Here is a 6,216-nt window from a genome sequence, read left to right as displayed (position 1 = left end):
CGCCTGTCTTTTTATATTTGTTTTATACCTCTGAGAAGTGGTTGTCATAACTGATATTATAAAGGCATTTACGACGTCACAGGCTATTTATGTTTTGGTCACATAAACTGGAAACTATAGTGAGCAACCTGGAAGCTCCAAAAAAAGAAAGGGGATTTTTTACACTTGCGAATTAAATACCAGAACTTCGATTTTTGTTTGATGAGTAGGAATATCCTGGCCGCAAAAATGATATTTTCAATAAACTACATTTCTTACTGAGTTAATTTTTACAAATGTAAACGTTAAGTGCATAAGAACATCTAAAAGTTAAAGAATGAAACAGAAACCTACAAAAGATAGGATATCAAAATATGTAATAAGTGTGTTTTGTTACGACTGAATTCATTAGTGACTATGTTCTATTTAAAAAAAAGGAAGCTTACTTTTTTTGTCTATTTATCTGTTATTTTGGTTTATTTCTTCGTAGTGTGTTTCTATTTCCCATGTCTAGTCATAATCAGTGGATTATATTATGTAGGTTACCGTCCGAACCTTGGTTCCCTCGATTTCCCTTCTTTCCTATTTGATATAACTTAACTTTCTTGCTACAAGATTGAACTCATCACTACAGAAGTTTTATGGTCTTTATCATGAACTCGTGGATCGTTATGGTGTATCCATCAGCACCATGATTTATTCAATGGGTCATAGTTTTCCTTCCCTCGTTTGTCTACCCCGAACTTGACTTTTTATGAGCAACTCGGCGGGTGTTTCTAGAAAATCAGAGGACGCTTACCCTACCGGTGCACCTGGTCCATGCCCCCAGTTTTTAGTGGAGTCCGAGTTGCTCATTTGCTTTTGTTACTTTGTATGTATGAATTTAGTTACTTTATGTTCTTTGTTGTGTTTGTCTGTTTTTCATGTCTGGTCTTTGTCCCTGGATTACATTCTTTTGATTACTGCTATAACCTTGGTTCCCTTGATTACTCTTTCGCTTTGATTTTTTTGCATTCCATAATATTTGTGTGCTTAAATCTTAGTGTTCAAGTAAGGGTATCAATTCTGTTTTAAGATACATGGAAGTGAGAGGTAATTAGTATTGATACATACAGACAAGTCGATAAATTGGTACGGCTACGTCCATATGAACGTGTTGCTTGTATGGTTCAAATGGCATACGCTACACTGACGTTGAAGCTCATTTAGTAATGTCTAGAATTCCATTTACACAGGCTTGTGAGTTTACGTAAACGACTTCATGCAACTTAAGTTGGGTCCCGCAATTGACTTTAGAGAAAGTAAAAGTTTAAAGGACAACAACGTCATATTTGTCTATTCCATATCCATAGCGGGTCTATATCACTGCCTTTTAAAATGCGACACAAATATAGGACGTCTTATATTTATCTTTAAAATAATACAAAAAGACAGATTTGATGCAACACAAAAATGTTTGTTGAAAATTGCGATTATATCCTTTTATATTTAAACCACCACGCCCTGTTCTAATATATTAACCCTACGAAGGTATTGAAGATTTGTTTTAATATTGAATAATTGATCACTCATAGCAGAACAAGTGTTTAAATATTTGTGAAATTGGTTTAAAAATTGAAGATTGAAAGTTAAGTTCACGTGATATAAAACAAATTTCTGTTTGCAGTGTAAACGAAAAGTGAAGTATAATTATTAGATAAATACACTATCAACGAAAAGTGAAGGATAATTATTAGATAAATTCACTCCACAGAATAGATATCCAAAAATTCAAATAATCACAAGTGATCTATACTGTACGGAAGTATAGCCGTTGCTTTGGCCTTACATATTGTATATGAACAAATAATTTCTTTAAACAATCTCTTAATATTGGGTCTAAGAACGAGTATATGTCTTTTTATCGAATAGTCTATGTATATTCAAATTATCTTCTATTTTTGACGCAATTATTTCCAACTAAGATGCAGAATCTTGACATGAGACAGACAGATTGACTGCGGATACAGACGTGTGATCCATTTTATTTCTTGAGAAGAAGACGGACACAATAACATTGTTAGCATAGATTTATTTATACGCTATTGATGCATTCCAAGCATCTTATATGCTGTCATTTTTATATATATTTCCAAGCATCCGACAGAAGTTTCAATGTATAAAAACACTTCGTTATAGTTAAAACAGTAATCAAGGGAACCAAGATTCTAGCGGAAATCAAAAGAATGTAATCCAAGGACAAAGACCAGGCATGTAAACAGACAAACACAACAAAGAACATAAAGTAACTAAGATAAAACATACAAAGTAAATATAATTGGGCAAATCGGACTCCACTAAAAACTGGGAGCATGGACCAGGTGCACCAGTAGGGTAAGCGTCGTCTGTTTTGCTTGAAACACCAGCCGTAAAACATGAAACAGGAACAAAATGAAATACATTCACATATTTAAATCACTTAAAATCGGGTGAAAGGTAATAACAAAATTACTGGACTGATGAACTCTAAGCAATAGATAAAATGAAAAGTCAAAGGAAAGTCCATATAACAAATGGAGTTGTCAACTCGGTTGGTGTTTCTAGAAAAGCAGAGGACGCTTACCCTATCGATGCACCTGGTTCTTAGTTTTAGTTACTTGTTCTTTGTTGTGTATGTCTGTTTTTTTCTTGTCTGATCTTTGTCCCTGGATTACATTCTTTTGATTAATAGATTGATTTTGCCTTGATTGATTATTCTTTCTTGTATCTTTCAATTTTAAATTTGTATGTATACATGTAATTAATTAGCACTCTAGCTAAGAATCATGCAAAATGTGATTCATGGTTGGAAAGCCATTTTTTTTAGATTTTGTTTAAAATGTTACAGTACAAAGAAATTTACTTATGGTTTTTCATATAACCCTGGTCTTGGGAGATAAAAGTTATATAGAATGTACTTTAAAATTCAAAATTAAGGAAGATAACTCTGCAAATGCCACAAAAATACAATAGAAACTGTTAGGTTTTTAATGTGGATTATCTCATATGAGCAAACAGATTGGAATGAATAACTATACATTTCATCATATAGACATATAAAGCAACTTTTAATAACAAAAATAAAAATAATTAGTTTTTGTTTAAGTGTATCACATTTTATAGAATTTGCACGATCCGTACAAAGACTACTACTTAAACAAAAACGAGGTAATTTTAACAATCATCAATTATACCATATACATGACTACGTATAAACTGTATTAATCAGTTTACCAATAACCGAAATTTCACCTTTGAAAAATCATCAAAAAGGAATAAAAAAATACAGTATTCTACCTTTCGTACAGTAAACAGAAATGCACCAACTCACAAAGGAAAGATGGCATTCTTATTGTAAATTCCATAAGCAATAATTATGATAAAAAACATGTAAGTAGCAGTTTTAAAAAGGTGATAACATGAAAGATTATAGAAATATTTGAAAAATAAGAAATGCACGGAAACGGTTTTATTATGTTATATTCATAACTGTATTATAAATAATGTTCTTGGCAATATTCAGGTTATATCTTGAAGGGAAACGTCAGATAAGTTCAGGCCTAAGAGAAATAGATTTTGGATAAATCAACTGATATACTGTAAGCAGTACACAATAGGAATAGTTAGAAGGTAAACTATAATAAATGACAATACTAAAATCAAATGTTGGAACCATCGTAATGGAACAGGAATTTCCGATGGAAATGTTGGGGTAAATCAGGTTTTATAGCATGCTAATTTTTTAATATATTTATGGGATCTCATTGTGTATTTCTATCGATTGTTATATTTTATAGGGGCTTCTAACTGAGAGACAATTTCCGTATATTTCAATTCCTTAATGAACTAGTTCCTCAGAACAATATTATCATGGCTGAGATAAACATTAATTTTGAGGAGATACTAAGTAATTTTATTTGTGATTGATCAAAAACTGTAACTGTTACCGCTCCATCACAAAATGCAAAGAGTAAGTTTCAAATGAGTTTGGAAGCAGCATCTTTTAAACGCATATATGGTTTATTTCGAAGAGACCGAACTTAAGCTTGCATCAGGAAACAAGACCTTATCAAAGACGCACAATTATAATGACTTAATGTATTGATTGGGATAAAAAAAAATTGGTCAGCCAAACCAAGTTTAATCTTGTATATTTAGTGCACTTAGAATAATTCTTTTTGATTTTTTTTTTCCTTTATTTAATTTATTTTTGTATTTATTTTTGTTAATTTACTTTGATTTTGTACTTTGTTTTGTATTTGTATATGCTTCTTTATCTGTGATAACATGAGTTTTATTTAATCGAACAAAATACTCTCATGGGTATATCTATGTTGAATTTCTCCTAATACTAGATCAATAACTAAAATGATTTGGTATATGTGATTACATTTATCAATTTTCGGGGAATTATACAAAATGATGATAAATGTTGACTGACCTTTTGTGGATTTACATTATGGGTATATATTCAATATGCCAACTTTTGTGAAGAATGTACATTTCTCCGTACAGTTTAGTGCTTCAAGTGAATGTATCCATAAATAAATATCTGGGAAATAATGTTAAATTACAACCATACTTTTATTAACTACACAATGAAGAATGCACAGTCAATTGTTTTTCTTATATTGATAGCATTTATCGCAGTAACTATCTCAAGTGAATCTCATTTGTACTTCACTAACTTTGGAAACATATTAGGTATGGATGTTCATTTCCGAGACAAAAACCTTAGATCAGTAGACGGTATCTTTGGATTTCCGTATGCTTCCATTAAACGACAAATGTTACGGTTCATGCCACCAATGAAATCATTAGAAAAATGGCTTGGAAATAGAGTATTTGGTAATTTTAGTATCCATGGAGTGTGTCCACAAAAACGTATGATAAATTATATGTTTGAAATTTCGAGCTTTACTGTACTAAAAGACGAGGATTGTTTATATTTGAACTTGAACATTCCATTTTGCAAAGGTAAGGCCGTATATAAGTACAGATGTCACTTAATGTTTAACTACAAAACCAGTTTAAGAAATAGATACAAGCTAAGATTTGATTGCAATTTAAAATATTTCTCTTGGCCATGTATTTTTGAAATGTCTTTGATCAGAAAAAGGAAATGTGTAAGAATAAATTACATGGCAATGCCAATGAAAACTTCACTACATTATTTATCATTTTTTACATTGACATGATTTATGCAAATTAAAAAATGTAATATGTAAACTAAAGGATAGTTGAGCACTATTATATAGATATTATTTATACACATTACGAAAACAAGCTTTTAAATTAGATATCATCGACGGGTGTAAGTAAGATGAACATTTTCTTGCAGCATAGAAAGATATACTGGACTGTTTTTGACTATCCTAAATGGTAAATGGGTGCTTTCTTGGAGCTATCTTTTGGAATACAATGTTTAGATAATTGATAAACCGAGCCTTATTTGAAAAAACAATGTAGTAATTTATCTCATGGAGTTTTCAAAATCTGAAGCCTTTGGATTTTATTTGTCTTATAATTGCCTTTGCATGTAAAACTGTCAAGCTTGATTTCATTAGCCATCTAAAATATTGGGAACTCGCACGATGTCATCATGTTTTACGTCCCAAATATGTTTAATAAAGTACTGGGTTAATCATATATGTGGAAATAGTACTCTATTTATTTCATTTAACTTTATCAAACATGCATAACAATATATTTGAAGGAGGAGGTGTTAATTCCAAAGGTTGACTATATGGGGCTCATGATGTTGTAACAAAAATCTAAATAGTTAAACTCAATATATGAAGTACATGGAATAGATTGAAATCAAAGACCAGACTAAGACATTTCTGCGTCTGCTTCTGCATAATAAATTTTAAAAAAAACTGCTACAAGTTAAGCCGCACAAAAATGAAATATATTGAATAGTTCTTTCAACAGGCTCATAATATTTGCACTGCTCTTACGGGCAATTTCAAAAAGTGTACAAATACGGTTCATAATTGCACAAAATAAAAGTGATTCTTCCCTTAACCTTTTGGACAAAATATTCGAAATGCATTTCTGGACATGATAATAATAAATAAACAATAAATATATATATGCACATCTCCATTTCGCATGGACCGGCATCTGTAACTAACTACAGAAACAAAATTTAAGACATACAATGCATATTTTTACTCAACTTTGAATTGTTTCTGATTGTCATGTCAGCAGCACAAT

This window comes from Perna viridis, chromosome 5 (genome assembly GCF_037379345.1).
Source record: "Perna viridis isolate PV_CMFRI_1.1 ecotype Kerala chromosome 5, ASM3737934v1, whole genome shotgun sequence".
In the NCBI taxonomy this organism is placed as follows: domain Eukaryota; kingdom Metazoa; phylum Mollusca; class Bivalvia; order Mytilida; family Mytilidae; genus Perna; species Perna viridis.
The sequence above is the reverse complement of the archived record's forward strand: the minus strand, read 5'-3'. Positions refer to the sequence as shown.